Below are 20,750 nucleotides of genomic sequence, written 5' to 3' on the forward strand. Positions count from 1 at the left end.
AATTATACTATATATTTAACATGTCACATATACTTACTGTTATTTTAAAATTTGCCAAATAAAATGTCCTAAGACAAGAATGGGTGTTATTTTCGTTTTATGTCAACCTACTGTAGGTTTTAGGTTGACTGCAGCAGGTATAGGTAATATACACACACACACACACACACAAAGTGCTGCGGTGAAATGTGTTACTCTCTCCTCAATGCTGACCATGCAAAAAAAATATATATATATATTTTAAATGTTAAAGTTTAAAATAATTAAAAACTCAATTCTCAATAAAAAGTTACAAATAATTATATAAACAAAAATAAAGTCGGCAACACCGAAAAACCAAAGAATCCAATATTTTATACTTAAAAAATCTCATGACAACAAACTTTTCTATTGTTTCTAATATAAATTCATAGGTGGAAACACAGCTCTGAAAAATACTTAGCAACAAACTCACAACCTGGGAGCTGACAGTGGAGCTTTTGTGTGTGGATGGTTAAGTGTATCATATGTTTTTGTGATTCCCTGTGATGATTTCTGTGCACATGTTACCTTACTGAGGCGATGGAATTTAATTTTGGCTTAGTTGCCAGAAAGATACATAAAACTGTTAACATCTGTACATTATGGCAGTATGCAATATACAATAAATGTAAGAAGTTATATGAGGAGGGGCTAACTAGCTAACAATGTAGCTTTCAAGTACACAGTTCAAGATAACAACAATATAACTTAAAACACAGCCTTATTTTAGAAACCCTCAAAAACATTTGAACACATTTTACTTACTCATTGTAGATTCTTATTTAAAGCCTAAAACATATCAGACTCTACATCTGAATTGATGGACAGAGAATGAAGCACACTCAGCAGTAAACAAATCAAACACCTGACTCCCTTAAAGGGCCAGCATTTTCTGAAAACTTTTTAAGACAGACAGCCTGTGGGAGTGTGTGGTGATGCCCAAATCATTGTTTTCAGCCTTCAAAATGCACGTCTCTATAATTAGCAACATAAAGCATCAGAGTGGATGGGACGGTAATGGTTGAACAGTAATTTGCTATTTATTGTCAAAGTTGTAATGAGTACATAAAATAAATTACTGTAATTTATTCTTTGCACTACACAATTTCATACAAAGTCTACTCCTTTTACAGTAAAATACTGTTTCCTTTTATTACAGCAAAACACTGGCTATTTTACAGTTATTTACTGCACAATCTACAGGGTAACACTGCAGTTATACTAATTAAACACACCTGATCAAACTAAATCTAAAGGTAGTGTGTTGAAGCAGGGCTGGAACTAAATTCTGCTGGGCTGCGGCCCTCCAGGAGTTTGACATCCCTGGTACATAGCATATTTTCAAAGGAACTGCCTACATTTATCACAATCATGCACATATCATTGAATAAAAACAATAAAAATATAAAAACTTCATCCAAAGCAAAAAAATAAATTAATAATAATAATAAATAATCTGATCCTCATGTTGTTCCAAACCTGTAGTAATAAAAAAGAAATCAAATAAAATGAAGAAAAGACTCACTAGTTAACCCTTCACTATCTGTTTTACTGTAATACGAGGAGTTCTTTTGAAAATGTGAATTTTTATGATAATTAATACTAGAGGATGACATTTAAAATATTGTCTAGCTAGCACATGCCCTTATGTCGTTACAAACTGTTGGGCTTTTCTGTAGCACAAAAGTTGGACTTAAGTTCGCTTCTGGTGTGCGACCGGATTTACAAAAATGTCCTGTGGTAATCCTGTGGTATTTCAGCAGTACAACATAAATTTACCACACAAAAAAATGAGCAAAGCTAAATATGACAGGATTACTACAGCACTTTCTGCAGTGAAATTTCACAGGAATTTACCATTGGATGAAGTATGTGGTTTCTCTGTTGTTTTTGTGTGGTAATACCAACACAGCTAAATATCACAGGATTGCTACAGCAATTTCTGCAGTACAATATCACAAGAATTAGCTTTTTTGTTCTGTTTTTTTCTAAAACATTTTTTTTTTCTCAGTGCAAGGTAAAATCAGTATGTTCTGCATTTAAGTCGTTTAATTAAGAAATACCTATTCTTACAAAGTAACATCACATGCATTCATATTTATTGTAAAAACTTTTCAGTGTGCAAATGTTTGTGTACTGGAATAAATTTGCAATTAAAACAACAAGATGACCGACACCCTCCATTACAAACATTACCTGCGGTATTCTATGTGGTAAACCATCAAATGTTATGTGGTAACTGTGTAGTACTTTGTTGTTTTTTGGGACGTTTTACCACATGATTCTGTGCTGTACAGTATGTGATACTCCTGTAGTATTCTTGTGGTAGTGTATCACTTTCATATTGTGGTAGTATTTACCACAGGATTCTGTTATACAATATGTAATATTCCTGGGATATTCTTGTGGTAGAGCGTGTGGTATTACAGTTATATTCCTGTAATATTTTTGTGGTAGCATGTGGTATTTCATGTGGTAAACCATCAAATGTACAAAACAAAAACCATGTGATGATTGTGTAGTACTTTGTTGTTTTTTTGGGATGTTTTACCACAGGATTCTGTGTTGTACAGTATGTAATACTCCTGCGGTATTCTTGTGGTAGTGTGTGGTATCACTTAAACATTTCTGTGGCACCACAGGATTCTGTTGCTTAGTATGTAATACTCCTGTAGTTTTCTAGATATATTAGATGTATATAAGTTCCTATTTAAATAGGGTATATGCCGAGCTAGTGCTGTTTCCATGCTGATACACTTCCGGTGACCTGTTATTGTGAACTTTTTTTCCATTTTATACGGTTCCTTATACAGCATCGATGTTGTAATGTCATTAACATACATTCAGTTAAATAAACTTTTGCATTTATTTAGTTGCTCAAGCGTAAAACGAGACAAAAAGCTGTTTACTCGCACGCGCCCGTCAGAATCGGCAGGCTAACGCAGAAGCTCCATTGAATATACTGGGGTAAAATATATTGCTCATATTATAAGGATATGGCGGGGGAAATGTAATTTAATGCAGTGCTTCTTGTACAATCTGAGACCCACTTTAAATCGGATATCACTCAGCTTGTGGAGATCGCTGATTTTGAAAGAAAACAGACCTTAAACGCACCGGATTTTGCATTGGCATTCAATTCGCCGGAAACGCTTAATTTACACCATGGATGCTGTAAAAGGAACCGTATAAAGTATCTCAGAATATTACACAGCACCAAAAATGTAAAAATATATATTAAATATATTTAATATATTTTTGTCCACAGCAGACGGCAACTCGCCCTGACGCAGATTCCCTCTAGTCTCTGTGGTCCAATCAGGGGAGCCCTCCTCAGCGCTCGCCATGACAGCGAGACAACAGTGACGTGCCTTGTAAAAATTTGCATATGCATTCCTATAAAGCTCGTGTGCTCTGTCAGCGAGGCGGCCTTTGAGCCCTAGGCAGGGAGAACACAACCCCCGAGGACCCTCGGGGAAACACGGGCGGCCGGTAGTGGGGCCTCGCTGCGAGGGTTATGGTGGGTGGGAGTAGCGAGGCCCACTCATCTTCTATTTTAAACTATAGTTTCAAACTTTAGTTTACTATAGTTTGAAATAGAAACCATGGTAACTGTTATGATTAAACCTTTAGCAAAGAGCTTAGAATGACCAAGAGCAACAGACCCGGATTCCGCCAGTTTCAAGTGATAGCGATCGCTCGTCATTGCTGTCGCGATGGAAAGCAGCTGCTTTTTATTTATTTATTTTATTCAAAAAGCGCGTTATTGTTTCCCAAATTGTAGAGTGTCGCCTCTTGGTAATTCTATGCTCTTTGCTCCATGTCTGACTGTTGTAATGTTTTGCTTTGTTTTTCAGCTCAGTTGTTGAGCAAAGAAGGACTATTGAAGACAACAGTTGAAGACAACCGCGGGTTATATTCACGAGCGCGCGCATTATAATGTTTCCGGGCTGTTTTCTGAAAGTGTGTCTTGTTTAGATAAGTTTGCATGTCAAACTAAATAAACTATACTCTTTCTAAACACCTGTCTCGTGTTTTATTTGTCCTCTACAGCAATGCACTGTCATATAGGTCTGTTGAATGCATTTGTATGCAACATGGTTTGACAATACAGAAGTCTAACAAATAAATAGTTGTTATAAATGTACTTTTATTAGTCAACATTTGGTGTTATGGTTGTTTCATAACTATATTTATTATTATTCTGTATGTTTAAAACCAGCAAATTATACTATATATTTAACATGTCACATATACTTACTGTTATTTTAAAATTTGCCAAATAAAATGTCCTAAGACAAGAATGGGTGTTATTTTCGTTTTATGTCAACCTACTGTAGGTTTTAGGTTGACTGCAGCAGGTATAGGTATTATACACACACACACACACAAAGTGCTGCGGTGAAATGTGTTACTCTCTCCTCAATGCTGACCATGCAAAAAAAAAATATATATATATTTTAAATGTTAAAGTTTAAAATAATTAAAAACTCAATTCTCAATAAAAAGTTACAAATAATTATATAAACAAAAATAAAGTCGGCAACACCGAAAAACCAAAGAATCCAATATTTTATACTTAAAAAATCTCATGACAACAAACTTTTCTATTGTTTCTAATATAAATTCATAGGTGGAAACACAGCTCTGAAAAATACTTAGCAACAAACTCACAACCTGGGAGCTGACAGTGGAGCTTTTGTGTGTGGATGGTTAAGTGTATCATATGTTTTTGTGATTCCCTGTGATGATTTCTGTGCACATGTTACCTTACTGAGGCGATGGAATTTAATTTTGGCTTAGTTGCCAGAAAGATACATAAAACTGTTAACATCTGTACATTATGGCAGTATGCAATATACAATAAATGTAAGAAGATATATGAGGAGGGGCTAACTAGCTAACAATGTAGCTTTCAAGTACACAGTTTAAGATAACAACAATATAACTTAAAACACAGCCTTATTTTAGAAACCCTCAAAAACATTTGAACACATTTTACTTACTCATTGTAGATTCTTATTTAAAGCCTAAAACATATCAGACTCTACATCTGAATTGATGGACAGAGAATGAAGCACACTCAGCAGTAAACAAATCAAACACCTGACTCCCTTAAAGGGCCAGCATTTTCTGAAAACTTTTTAAGACAGACAGCCTGTGGGAGTGTGTGGTGATGCCCAAATCATTGTTTTCAGCCTTCAAAATGCACGTCTAGCAACATAAAGCATCAGAGTGGATGGGACGGTAATGGTTGAACAGTAATTTGCTATTTATTGTCAAAGTTGTAATGAGTACATAAAATAAATTACTGTAATTTATTCTTTGCACTACACAATTTCATACAAAGTCTACTCCTTTTACAGTAAAATACTGTTTCCTTTTATTACAGCAAAACACTGGCTATTTTACAGTTATTTACTGCACAATCTACAGGGTAACACTGCAGTTATACTAATTAAACACACCTGATCAAACTAAATCTAAAGGTAGTGTGTTGAAGCAGGGCTGGAACTAAATTCTGCTGGGCTGCGGCCCTCCAGGAGTTTGACATCCCTGGTACATAGCATATTTTCAAAGGAACTGCCTACATTTATCACAATCATGCACATATCATTGAATAAAAACAATAAAAATATAAAAACTTCATCCAAAGCAAAAAAATAAATTAATAATAATAATAAATAATCTGATCCTCATGTTGTTCCAAACCTGTAGTAATAAAAAAGAAATCAAATAAAATGCCGAAAAGACTCACTAGTTAACCCTTCACTATCTGTTTTACTATAATACGAGGAGTTCTTTTGAAAATGTGAATTTTTATGATAATTAATACTAGAGGATGACATTTAAAATATTGTCTAGCTAGCACATGCCCTTATGTCGTTACAAACTGTTGGGCTTTTCTGTAGCACAAAAGTTGGACTTAAGTTCGCTTCTGGTGTGCGACCGGATTTACAAAAATGTCCTGTGGTAATCCTGTGGTATTTCAGCAGTACAACATAAATTTACCACACAAAAAAATGAGCAAAGCTAAATATGACAGGATTACTACAGCACTTTCTGCAGTGAAATTTCACAGGAATTTACCATTGGATGAAGTATGTGGTTTCTCTGTTGTTTTTGTGTGGTAATACCAACACAGCTAAATATCACAGGATTGCTACAGCAATTTCTGCAGTACAATATCACAAGAATTAGCTTTTTTGTTCTGTTTTTTTCTAAAACATTTTTTTTTCTCAGTGCAAGGTAAAATCAGTATGTTCTGCATTTAAGTCGTTTAATTAAGAAATACCTATTCTTACAAAGTAACATCACATGCATTCATATTTATTGTAAAAACTTTTCAGTGTGCAAATGTTTGTGTACTGGAATAAATTTGCAATTGAAACAACAAGATGACCGACACCCTCCATTACAAACATTACCTGCGGTATTCTATGTGGTAAACCATCAAATGTTATGTGGTAACTGTGTAGTACTTTGTTGTTTTTTGGGACGTTTTACCACATGATTCTGTGCTGTACAGTATGTGATACTCCTGTAGTATTCTTGTGGTAGTGTATCACTTTCATATTGTGGTAGTATTTACCACAGGATTCTGTTATACAATATGTAATATTCCTGGGATATTCTTGTGGTAGAGCGTGTGGTATTACAGTTATATTCCTGTAATATTTTTGTGGTAGCATGTGGTATTTCATGTGGTAAACCATCAAATGTACAAAACAAAAACCATGTGATGATTGTGTAGTACTTTGTTGTTTTTTTGGGATGTTTTACCACAGGATTCTGTGTTGTACAGTATGTAATACTCCTGCGGTATTCTTGTGGTAGTGTGTGGTATCACTTAAACATTTCTGTGGCACCACAGGATTCTGTTGCTTAGTATGTAATACTCCTGTAGTTTTCTAGATATATTAGATGTATATAAGTTCCTATTTAAATAGGGTATATGCCGAGCTAGTGCTGTTTCCATGCTGATACACTTCCGGTGACCTGTTATTGTGAACTTTTTTTCCATTTTATACGGTTCCTTATACAGCATCGATGTTGTAATGTCATTAACATACATTCAGTTAAATAAACTTTTGCATTTATTTAGTTGCTCAAGCGTAAAACGAGACAAAAAGCTGTTTACTCGCACGCGCCCGTCAGAATCGGCAGGCTAACGCAGAAGCTCCATTGAATATACTGGGGTAAAATATATTGCTCATATTATAAGGATATGGCGGGGGAAATGTAATTTAATGCAGTGCTTCTTGTACAATCTGAGACCCACTTTAAATCGGATATCACTCAGCTTGTGGAGATCGCTGATTTTGAAAGAAAACAGACCTTAAACGCACCGGATTTTGCATTGGCATTCAATTCGCCGGAAACGCTTAATTTACACCATGGATGCTGTAAAAGGAACCGTATAAAGTATCTCAGAATATTACACAGCACCAAAAATGTAAAAATATATATTAAATATATTTAATATATTTTTGTCCACAGCAGACGGCAACTCGCCCTGACGCAGATTCCCTCTAGTCTCTGTGGTCCAATCAGGGGAGCCCTCCTCAGCGCTCGCCATGACAGCGAGACAACAGTGACGTGCCTTGTAAAAATTTGCATATGCATTCCTATAAAGCTCGTGTGCTCTGTCAGCGAGGCGGCTTTAGAGCCCTAGGCAGGGAGAACACAACCCCCGAGGACCCTCGGGGAAACACGGGCGGCCGGTAGTGGGGCCTCGCTGCGAGGGTTATGGTGGGTGGGTGGGTGGGAGTAGCGAGGCCCACTCATCTTCTATTTTAAACTATAGTTTCAAACTTTAGTTTACTATAGTTTGAAATAGAAACCATGGTAACTGTTATGATTAAACCTTTAGCAAAGAGCTTAGAATGACCAAGAGCAACAGACCCGGATTCCGCCAGTTTCAAGTGATAGCGATCGCTCGTCATTGCTGTCGCGATGGAAAGCAGCTGCTTTTTATTTATTTATTTTATTCAAAAAGCGCGTTATTGTTTCCCAAATTGTAGAGTGTCGCCTCTTGGTAATTCTATGCTCTTTGCTCCATGTCTGACTGTTGTAATGTTTTGCTTTGTTTTTCAGCTCAGTTGTTGAGCAAAGAAGGACTATTGAAGACAACAGTTGAAGACAACCGCGGGTTATATTCACGAGCGCGCGCATTATAATGTTTCCGGGCTGTTTTCTGAAAGTGTGTCTTGTTTAGATAAGTTTGCATGTCAAACTAAATAAACTATACTCTTTCTAAACACATGTCTCGTGTTTTATTTGTCCTCTACAGCAATGCACTGTCATATAGGTCTGTTGAATGCATTTGTATGCAACATGGTTTGACAATACAGAAGTCTAACAAATAAATAGTTGTTATAAATGTACTTTCATTAGTCAACATTTGGTGTTATGGTTGTTTCATAACTATATTTATTATTATTCTGTATGTTTAAAACCAGCAAATTATACTATATATTTAACATGTCACATATACTTACTGTTATTTTAAAATTTGCCAAATAAAATGTCCTAAGACAAGAATGGGTGTTATTTTCGTTTTATGTCAACCTACTGTAGGTTTTAGGTTGACTGCAGCAGGTATAGGTATTATACACACACACACACACACACACACAAAGTGCTGCGGTGAAATGTGTTACTCTCTCCTCAATGCTGACCATGCAAAAAAAAAAAATAGAGATTTTAAATGTTAAAGTTTAAAATAATTAAAAACTCAATTCTCAATAAAAAGTTACAAATAATTATATAAACAAAAATAAAGTAGGCAACACCGAAAAACCAAAGAATCCAATATTTTATACTTAAAAAAATCTCATGACAACAAACTTTTCTATTGTTTCTAATATAAATTCATAGGTGGAAACACAGCTCTGAAAAATACTTAGCAACAAACTCACAACCTGGGAGCTGACAGTGGAGCTTTTGTGTGTGGATGGTTAAGTGTATCATATGTTTTTGTGATTCCCTGTGATGATTTCTGTGCACATGTTACCTTACTGAGGCGATGGAATTTAATTTTGGCTTAGTTGCCAGAAAGATACATAAAACTGTTAACATCTGTACATTATGGCAGTATGCAATATACAATAAATGTAAGAAGTTATATGAGGAGGGGCTAACTAGCTAACAATGTAGCTTTCAAGTACACAGTTCAAGATAACAACAATATAACTTAAAACACAGCCTTATTTTAGAAACCCTCAAAAACATTTGAACACATTTTACTTACTCATTGTAGATTCTTATTTAAAGCCTAAAACATATCAGACTCTACATCTGAATTGATGGACAGAGAATGAAGCACACTCAGCAGTAAACAAATCAAACACCTGACTCCCTTAAAGGGCCAGCATTTTCTGAAAACTTTTTAAGACAGACAGCCTGTGGGAGTGTGTGGTGATGCCCAAATCATTGTTTTCAGCCTTCAAAATGCACGTCTAGCAACATAAAGCATCAGAGTGGATGGGACGGTAATGGTTGAACAGTAATTTGCTATTTATTGTCAAAGTTGTAATGAGTACATAAAATAAATTACTGTAATTTATTCTTTGCACTACACAATTTCATACAAAGTCTACTCCTTTTACAGTAAAATACTGTTTCCTTTTATTACATCAAAACACTGGCTATTTTACAGTTATTTACTGCACAATCTACAGGGTAACACTGCAGTTATACTAATTAAACACACCTGATCAAACTAAATCTAAAGGTAGTGTGTTGAAGCAGGGCTGGAACTAAATTCTGCTGGGCTGCAGCCCTCCAGGAGTTTGACATCCCTGGTACATAGCATATTTTCAAAGGAACTGCCTACATTTATCACAATCATGCACATATCATTGAATAAAAACAATAAAAATATAAAAACTTCATCCAAAGCAAAAAAATAAATTAATAATAATAATAAATAATCTGATCCTCATGTTGTTCCAAACCTGTAGTAATAAAAAAGAAATCAAATAAAATGCCGAAAAGACTCACTAGTTAACCCTTCACTATCTGTTTTACTGTAATACGAGGAGTTCTTTTGAAAATGTGAATTTTTATGATAATTAATACTAGAGGATGACATTTAAAATATTGTCTAGCTAGCACATGCCCTTATGTCGTTACAAACTGTTGGGCTTTTCTGTAGCACAAAAGTTGGACTTAAGTTCGCTTCTGGTGTGCGACCGGATTTACAAAAATGTCCTGTGGTAATCCTGTGGTATTTCAGCAGTACAACATAAATTTACCACACAAAAAAATGAGCAAAGCTAAATATGACAGGATTACTACAGCACTTTCTGCAGTGAAATTTCACAGGAATTTACCATTGGATGAAGTATGTGGTTTCTCTGTTGTTTTTGTGTGGTAATACCAACACAGCTAAATATCACAGGATTGCTACAGCAATTTCTGCAGTACAATATCACAAGAATTAGCTTTTTTGTTCTGTTTTTTTCTAAAACATTTTTTTTTTCTCAGTGCAAGGTAAAATCAGTATGTTCTGCATTTAAGTCGTTTAATTAAGAAATACCTATTCTTACAAAGTAACATCACGTAACATCACATGCATTCATATTTATTGTAAAAACTTTTCAGTGTGCAAATGTTTGTGTACTGGAATAAATTTGCAATTGAAACAACAAGATGACCGACACCCTCCATTACAAACATTACCTGCGGTATTCTATGTGGTAAACCATCAAATGTTATGTGGTAACTGTGTAGTACTTTGTTGTTTTTTGGGACGTTTTACCACATGATTCTGTGCTGTACAGTATGTGATACTCCTGTAGTATTCTTGTGGTAGTGTATCACTTTCATATTGTGGTAGTATTTACCACAGGATTCTGTTATACAATATGTAATATTCCTGGGATATTCTTGTGGTAGAGCGTGTGGTATTACAGTTATATTCCTGTAATATTTTTGTGGTAGCATGTGGTATTTCATGTGGTAAACCATCAAATGTACAAAACAAAAACCATGTGATGATTGTGTAGTACTTTGTTGTTTTTTTGGGATGTTTTACCACAGGATTCTGTGTTGTACAGTATGTAATACTCCTGCGGTATTCTTGTGGTAGTGTGTGGTATCACTTAAACATTTCTGTGGCACCACAGGATTCTGTTGCTTAGTATGTAATACTCCTGTAGTTTTCTAGATATATTAGATGTATATAAGTTCCTATTTAAATAGGGTATATGCCGAGCTAGTGCTGTTTCCATGCTGATACACTTCCGGTGACCTGTTATTGTGAACTTTTTTTCCATTTTATACGGTTCCTTATACAGCATCGATGTTGTAATGTCATTAACATACATTCAGTTAAATAAACTTTTGCATTTATTTAGTTGCTCAAGCGTAAAACGAGACAAAAAGCTGTTTACTCGCACGCGCCCGTCAGAATCGGCAGGCTAACGCAGAAGCTCCATTGAATATACTGGGGTAAAATATATTGCTCATATTATAAGGATATGGCGGGGGAAATGTAATTTAATGCAGTGCTTCTTGTACAATCTGAGACCCACTTTAAATCGGATATCACTCAGCTTGTGGAGATCGCTGATTTTGAAAGAAAACAGACCTTAAACGCACCGGATTTTGCATTGGCATTCAATTCGCCGGAAACGCTTAATTTACACCATGGATGCTGTAAAAGGAACCGTATAAAGTATCTCAGAATATTACACAGCACCAAAAATGTAAAAATATATATTAAATATATTTAATATATTTTTGTCCACAGCAGACGGCAACTCGCCCTGACGCAGATTCCCTCTAGTCTCTGTGGTCCAATCAGGGGAGCCCTCCTCAGCGCTCGCCATGACAGCGAGACAACAGTGACGTGCCTTGTAAAAATTTGCATATGCATTCCTATAAAGCTCGTGTGCTCTGTCAGCGAGGCGGCTTTAGAGCCCTAGGCAGGGAGAACACAACCCCCGAGGACCCTCGGGGAAACACGGGCGGCCGGTAGTGGGGCCTCGCTGCGAGGGTTATGGTGGGTGGGAGTAGCGAGGCCCACTCATCTTCTATTTTAAACTATAGTTTCAAACTTTAGTTTACTATAGTTTGAAATAGAAACCATGGTAACTGTTATGATTAAACCTTTAGCAAAGAGCTTAGAATGACCAAGAGCAACAGACCCGGATTCCGCCAGTTTCAAGTGATAGCGATCGCTCGTCATTGCTGTCGCGATGGAAAGCAGCTGCTTTTTATTTATTTATTTTATTCAAAAAGCGCGTTATTGTTTCTCAAATTGTAGAGTGTCGCCTCTTGGTAATTCTATGCTCTTTGCTCCATGTCTGACTGTTGTAATGTTTTGCTTTGTTTTTCAGCTCAGTTGTTGAGCAAAGAAGGACTATTGAAGACAACAGTTGAAGACAACCGCGGGTTATATTCACGAGCGCGCGCATTATAATGTTTCCGGGCTGTTTTCTGAAAGTGTGTCTTGTTTAGATAAGTTTGCATGTCAAACTAAATAAACTATACTCTTTCTAAACACCTGTCTCGTGTTTTATTTGTCCTCTACAGCAATGCACTGTCATATAGGTCTGTTGAATGCATTTGTATGCAACATGGTTTGACAATACAGAAGTCTAACAAATAAATAGTTGTTATAAATGTACTTTCATTAGTCAACATTTGGTGTTATGGTTGTTTCATAACTATATTTATTATTATTCTGTATGTTTAAAACCAGCAAATTATACTATATATTTAACATGTCACATATACTTACTGTTATTTTAAAATTTGCCAAATAAAATGTCCGAAGACAAGAATGGGTGTTATTTTCGTTTTATGTCAACCTACTGTAGGTTTTAGGTTGACTGCAGCAGGTATAGGTATTATACACACACACACACACACAAAGTGCTGCGATGAAATGTGTTACTCTCTCCTCAATGCTGACCATGCAAAAAAAATATATATATATTTTAAATGTTAAAGTTTAAAATAATTAAAAACTCAATTCTCAATAAAAAGTTACAAATAATTATATAAACAAAAATAAAGTCGGCAACACCGAAAAACCAAAGAATCCAATATTTTATACTTAAAAAATCTCATGACAACAAACTTTTCTATTGTTTCTAATATAAATTCATAGGTGGAAACACAGCTCTGAAAAATACTTAGCAACAAACTCACAACCTGGGAGCTGACAGTGGAGCTTTTGTGTGTGGATGGTTAAGTGTATCATATGTTTTTGTGATTCCCTGTGATGATTTCTGTGCACATGTTACCTTACTGAGGCGATGGAATTTAATTTTGGCTTAGTTGCCAGAAAGATACATAAAACTGTTAACATCTGTACATTATGGCAGTATGCAATATACAATAAATGTAAGAAGTTATATGAGGAGGGGCTAACTAGCTAACAATGTAGCTTTCAAGTACACAGTTCAAGATAACAACAATATAACTTAAAACACAGCCTTATTTTAGAAACCCTCAAAAACATTTGAACACATTTTACTTACTCATTGTAGATTCTTATTTAAAGCCTAAAACATATCAGACTCTACATCTGAATTGATGGACAGAGAATGAAGCACACTCAGCAGTAAACAAATCAAACACCTGACTCCCTTAAAGGGCCAGCATTTTCTGAAAACTTTTTAAGACAGACAGCCTGTGGGAGTGTGTGGTGATGCCCAAATCATTGTTTTCAGCCTTCAAAATGCACGTCTCTATAATTAGCAACATAAAGCATCAGAGTGGATGGGACGGTAATGGTTGAACAGTAATTTGCTATTTATTGTCAAAGCTGTAATGAGTACATAAAATAAATTACTGTAATTTATTCTTTGCACTACACAATTTCATACAAAGTCTACTCCTTTTACAGTAAAATACTGTTTCCTTTTATTACAGCAAAACACTGGCTATTTTACAGTTATTTACTGCACAATCTACAGGGTAACACTGCAGTTATACTAATTAAACACACCTGATCAAACTAAATCTAAAGGTAGTGTGTTGAAGCAGGGCTGGAACTAAATTCTGCTGGGCTGCGGCCCTCCAGGAGTTTGACATCCCTGGTACATAGCATATTTTCAAAGGAACTGCCTACATTTATCACAATCATGCACATATCATTGAATAAAAACAATAAAAATATAAAAACTTCATCCAAAGCAAAAAAATAAATTAATAATAATAATAAATAATCTGATCCTCATGTTGTTCCAAACCTGTAGTAATAAAAAAGAAATCAAATAAAATGCCGAAAAGACTCACTAGTTAACCCTTCACTATCTGTTTTACTATAATACGAGGAGTTCTTTTGAAAATGTGAATTTTTATGATAATTAATACTAGAGGATGACATTTAAAATATTGTCTAGCTAGCACATGCCCTTATGTCGTTACAAACTGTTGGGCTTTTCTGTAGCACAAAAGTTGGACTTAAGTTCGCTTCTGGTGTGCGACCGGATTTACAAAAATGTCCTGTGGTAATCCTGTGGTATTTCAGCAGTACAACATAAATTTACCACACAAAAAAATGAGCAAAGCTAAATATGACAGGATTACTACAGCACTTTCTGCAGTGAAATTTCACAGAAATTTACCATTGGATGAAGTATGTGGTTTCTCTGTTGTTTTTGTGTGGTAATACCAACACAGCTAAATATCACAGGATTGCTACAGCAATTTCTGCAGTACAATATCACAAGAATTAGCTTTTTTGTTCTGTTTTTTTCTAAAACATTTTTTTTTCTCAGTGCAAGGTAAAATCAGTATGTTCTGCATTTAAGTCGTTTAATTAAGAAATACCTATTCTTACAAAGTAACATCACATGTATTCATATTTATTGTAAAAACTTTTCAGTGTGCAAATGTTTGTGTACTGGAATAAATTTGCAATTGAAACAACAAGATGACCGACACCCTCCATTACAAACATTACCTGCGGTATTCTATGTGGTAAACCATCAAATGTTGTGTGGTAACTGTGTAGTACTTTGTTGTTTTTTTTTTACGTTTTACCACATGATTCTGTGCTGTACAGTATGTGATACTCCTGTAGTATTCTTGTGGTAGTGTATCACTTTCATATTGTGGTAGTATTTACCACAGGATTCTGTTATACAATATGTAATATTCCTGGGATATTCTTGTGGTAGAGCGTGTGGTATTACTGTTATATTCCTGTAATATTTTTGTGGTAGCATGTGGTATTTCATGTGGTAAACCATCAAATGTACAAAACAAAAACCATGTGATGATTGTGTAGTACTTTGTTGTTTTTTTGGGATGTTTTACCACAGGATTCTGTGTTGTACAGTATGTAATACTCCTGCGGTATTCTTGTGGTAGTGTGTGGTATCACTTAAACATTTCTGTGGCACCACAGGATTCTGTTGCTTAGTATGTAATACTCCTGTAGTTTTCTAGATATATTAGATGTATATAAGTTCCTATTTAAATAGGGTATATGCCGAGCTAGTGCTGTTTCCATGCTGATACACTTCCGGTGACCTGTTATTGTGAACTTTTTTTCCATTTTATACGGTTCCTTATACAGCATCGATGTTGTAATGTCATTAACATACATTCAGTTAAATAAACTTTTGCATTTATTTAGTTGCTCAAGCGTAAAACGAGACAAAAAGCTGTTTACTCGCACGCGCCCGTCAGAATCGGCAGGCTAACGCAGAAGCTCCATTGAATATACTGGGGTAAAATATATTGCTCATATTATAAGGATATGGCGGGGGAAATGTAATTTAATGCAGTGCTTCTTGTACAATCTGAGACCCACTTTAAATCGGATATCACTCAGCTTGTGGAGATCGCTGATTTTGAAAGAAAACAGACCTTAAACGCACCGGATTTTGCATTGGCATTCAATTCGCCGGAAACGCTTAATTTACACCATGGATGCTGTAAAAGGAACCGTATAAAGTATCTCAGAATATTACACAGCACCAAAAATGTAAAAATATACATTAAATATATTTAATATATTTTTGTCCACAGCAGACGGCAACTCGCCCTGACGCAGATTCCCTCTAGTCTCTGTGGTCCAATCAGGGGAGCCCTCCTCAGCGCTCGCCATGACAGCGAGACAACAGTGACGTGCCTTGTAAAAATTTGCATATGCATTCCTATAAAGCTCGTGTGCTCTGTCAGCGAGGCGGCCTTTGAGCCCTAGGCAGGGAGAACACAACCCCCGAGGACCCTCGGGGAAACACGGGCGGCCGGTAGTGGGGCCTCGCTGCGAGGGTTATGGTGGGTGGGAGTAGCGAGGCCCACTCATCTTCTATTTTAAACTATAGTTTCAAACTTTAGTTTACTATAGTTTGAAATAGAAACCATGGTAACTGTTATGATTAAACCTTTAGCAAAGAGCTTAGAATGACCAAGAGCAACAGACCCGGATTCCGCCAGTTTCAAGTGATAGCGATCGCTCGTCATTGCTGTCGCGATGGAAAGCAGCCGCTTTTTATTTATTTATTTTATTCAAAAAGCGCGTTATTGTTTCCCAAATTGTAGAGTGTCGCCTCTTGGTAATTCTATGCTCTTTGCTCCATGTCTGACTGTTGTAATGTTTTGCTTTGTTTTTCAGCTCAGTTGTTGAGCAAAGAAGGACTATTGAAGACAACAGTTGAAGACAACCGCGGGTTATATTCACGAGCGCGCGCATTATAATGTTTCCGGGCTGTTTTCTGAAAGTGTGTCTTGTTTAGATAAGTTTGCATGTCAAACTAAATAAACTATACTCTTTCTAAACACCTGTCTCGTGTTTTATTTGTCCTCTACAGCAATGCACTGTCATATAGGTCTGTTGAATGCATTTGTATGCAACATGGTTTGACAATACAGAAGTCTAACAAATAAATAGTTGTTATAAATGTACTTTCATTAGTCAACATTTGGTGTTATGGTTGTTTCATAACTATATTTATTATTATTCTGTATGTTTAAAACCAGCAAATTATACTATATATTTAACATGTCACATATACTTACTGTTATTTTAAAATTTGCCAAATAAAATGTCCTAAAACAAGAATGGGTGTTATTTTCGTTTTATGTCAACCTACTGTAGGTTTTAGGTTGACTGCAGCAGGTATAGGTATTATACACACACACACACACACAAAGTGCTGCGATGAAATGTGTTACTCTCTCCTCAATGCTGACCATGCAAAAAAAATATATATATATTTTAAATGTTAAAGTTTAAAATAATTAAAAACTCAATTCTCAATAAAAAGTTACAAATAATTATATAAACAAAAATAAAGTCGGCAACACCGAAAAACCAAAGAATCCAATATTTTATACTTAAAAAATCTCATGACAACAAACTTTTCTATTGTTTCTAATATAAATTCATAGGTGGAAACACAGCTCTGAAAAATACTTAGCAACAAACTCACAACCTGGGAGCTGACAGTGGAGCTTTTGTGTGTGGATGGTTAAGTGTATCATATGTTTTTGTGATTCCCTGTGATGATTTCTGTGCACATGTTACCTTACTGAGGCGATGGAATTTAATTTTGGCTTAGTTGCCAGAAAGATACATAAAACTGTTAACATCTGTACATTATGGCAGTATGCAATATACATTAAATGTAAGAAGTTATATGAGGAGGGGCTAACTAGCTAACAATGTAGCTTTCAAGTACACAGTTCAAGATAACAACAATATAACTTAAAACACAGCCTTATTTTAGAAACCCTCAAAAACATTTGAACACATTTTACTTACTCATTGTAGATTCTTATTTAAAGCCTAAAACATATCAGACTCTACATCTGAATTGATGGACAGAGAATGAAGCACACTCAGCAGTAAACAAATCAAACACCTGACTCCCTTAAAGGGCCAGCATTTTCTGAAAACTTTTTAAGACAGACAGCCTGTGGGAGTGTGTGGTGATGCCCAAATCATTGTTTTCAGCCTTCAAAATGCACGTCTCTATAATTAGCAACATAAAGCATCAGAGTGGATGGGACGGTAATGGTTGAACAGTAATTTGCTATTTATTGTCAAAGTTGTAATGAGTACATAAAATAAATTACTGTAATTTATTCTTTGCACTACACAATTTCATACAAAGTCTACTCCTTTTACAGTAAAATACTGTTTCCTTTTATTACAGCAAAACACTGGCTATTTTACAGTTATTTACTGCACAATCTACAGGGTAACACTGCAGTTATACTAATTAAACACACCTGATCAAACTAAATCTAAAGGTAGTGTGTTGAAGCAGGGCTGGAACTAAATTCTGCTGGGCTGCGGCCCTCCAGGAGTTTGACATCCCTGGTACATAGCATATTTTCAAAGGAACTGCCTACATTTATCACAATCATGCACATATCATTGAATAAAAACAATAAAAATATAAAAACTTCATCCAAAGCAAAAAAATAAATTAATAATAATAATAAATAATCTGATCCTCATGTTGTTCCAAACCTGTAGTAATAAAAAAGAAATCAAATAAAATGCCGAAAAGACTCACTAGTTAACCCTTCACTATCTGTTTTACTATAATACGAGGAGTTCTTTTGAAAATGTGAATTTTTATGATAATTAATACTAGAGGATGACATTTAAAATATTGTCTAGCTAGCACATGCCCTTATGTCGTTACAAACTGTTGGGCTTTTCTGTAGCACAAAAGTTGGACTTAAGTTCGCTTCTGGTGTGCGACCGGATTTACAAAAATGTCCTGTGGTAATCCTGTGGTATTTCAGCAGTACAACATAAATTTACCACACAAAAAAATGAGCAAAGCTAAATATGACAGGATTACTACAGCACTTTCTGCAGTGAAATTTCACAGAAATTTACCATTGGATGAAGTATGTGGTTTCTCTGTTGTTTTTGTGTGGTAATACCAACACAGCTAAATATCACAGGATTGCTACAGCAATTTCTGCAGTACAATATCACAAGAATTAGCTTTTTTGTTCTGTTTTTTTCTAAAACATTTTTTTTTTTCTCAGTGCAAGGTAAAATCAGTATGTTCTGCATTTAAGTCGTTTAATTAAGAAATACCTATTCTTACAAAGTAACATCACATGCATTCATATTTATTGTAAAAACTTTTCAGTGTGCAAATGTTTGTGTACTGGAATAAATTTGCAATTGAAACAACAAGATGACCGACACCCTCCATTAAAAACATTACCTGCGGTATTCTATGTGGTAAACCATCAAATGTTATGTGGTAACTGTGTAGTACTTTGTTGTTTTTTGGGACGTTTTACCACATGATTCTGTGCTGTACAGTATGTGATACTCCTGTAGTATTCTTGTGGTAGTGTATCACTTTCATATTGTGGTAGTATTTACCACAGGATTCTGTTATACAATATGTAATATTCCTGGGATATTCTTGTGGTAGAGCGTGTGGTATTACAGTTATATTCCTGTAATATTTTTGTGGTAGCATGTGGTATTTCATGTGGTAAACCATCAAATGTACAAAACAAAAACCATGTGATGATTGTGTAGTACTTTGTTGTTTTTTTGGGATGTTTTACCACAGGATTCTGTGTTGTACAGTATGTAATACTCCTGCGGTATTCTTGTGGTAGTGTGTGGTATCACTTAAACATTTCTGTGGCACCACAGGATTCTGTTGCTTAGTATGTAATACTCCTGTAGTTTTCTAGATATATTAGATGTATATAAGTTCCTATTTAAATAGGGTATATGCCGAGCTAGTGCTGTTTCCATGCTGATACACTTCCGGTGACCTGTTATTGTGAACTTTTTTTCCATTTTATACGGTTCCTTATACAGCATCGATGTTGTAATGTCATTAACATACATTCAGTTAAATAAACTTTTGCATTTATTTAGTTGCTCAAGCGTAAAACGAGACAAAAAGCTGTTTACTCGCACGCGCCCGTCAGAATCGGCAGGCTAACGCAGAAGCTCCATTGAATATACTGGGGTAAAATATATTGCTCATATTATAAGGATATGGCGGGGGAAATGTAATTTAATGCAGTGCTTCTTGTACAATCTGAGACCCACTTTAAATCGGATATCACTCAGCTTGTGGAGATCGCTGATTTTGAAAGAAAACAGACCTTAAACGCACCGGATTTTGCATTGGCATTCAATTCGCCGGAAACGCTTAATTTACACCATGGATGCTGTAAAAGGAACCGTATAAAGTATCTCAGAATATTACACAGCACCAAAAATGTAAAAATATATATTAAATATATTTAATATATTTTTGTCCACAGCAGACGGCAACTCGCCCTGACGCAGATTCCCTAGTCTCTGTGGTCCAATCAGGGGAGCCCTCCTCAGCGCTCGCCATGACAGCGAGACAACAGTGACGTGCCTTGTAAAAATTTGCATATGCATTCCTATAAAGCTCGTGTGCTCTGTCAGCGAGGCGGCCTTTGAGCCCTAGGCAGGGAGAACACAACCCCCGAGGACCCTCGGGGAAACACGGGCGGCCGGTAGTGGGGCCTCGCTGCGAGGGTTATGGTGGGTGGGAGTAGCGAGGCCCACTCATCTTCTATTTTAAACTATAGTTTCAAACTTTAGTTTACTATAGTTTGAAATAGAAACCATGGTAACTGTTATGATTAAACCTTTAGCAAAGAGCTTAGAATGACCAAGAGCAACAGACCCGGATTCCGCCAGTTTCAAGTGATAGCGATCGCTCGTCATTGCTGTCGCGATGGAAAGCAGCTGCTTTTTATTTATTTATTTTATTCTAAAA

General features: G+C 35.7%; 1 long non-coding RNA gene across 1 annotated transcript in view; it reads left to right on the forward strand.

The window, feature by feature from the left end:
* Nucleotides 1–3,448: 3,448 nt before the first annotated feature.
* LOC141376630 (uncharacterized) overlaps nt 3,449–20,750 on the forward strand; it is a 93,277-nt gene continuing 75,975 nt past the window's right edge. The window contains exon 1 of the long non-coding RNA XR_012387219.1: nt 3,449–4,165. This is a non-coding gene — a long non-coding RNA (uncharacterized lncRNA). The remainder of the gene's footprint in view (nt 4,166–20,750) is intronic.

This window comes from Danio rerio, chromosome 11 (genome assembly GCF_049306965.1).
Source record: "Danio rerio strain Tuebingen ecotype United States chromosome 11, GRCz12tu, whole genome shotgun sequence".
Taxonomy (NCBI): domain Eukaryota; kingdom Metazoa; phylum Chordata; class Actinopteri; order Cypriniformes; family Danionidae; genus Danio; species Danio rerio.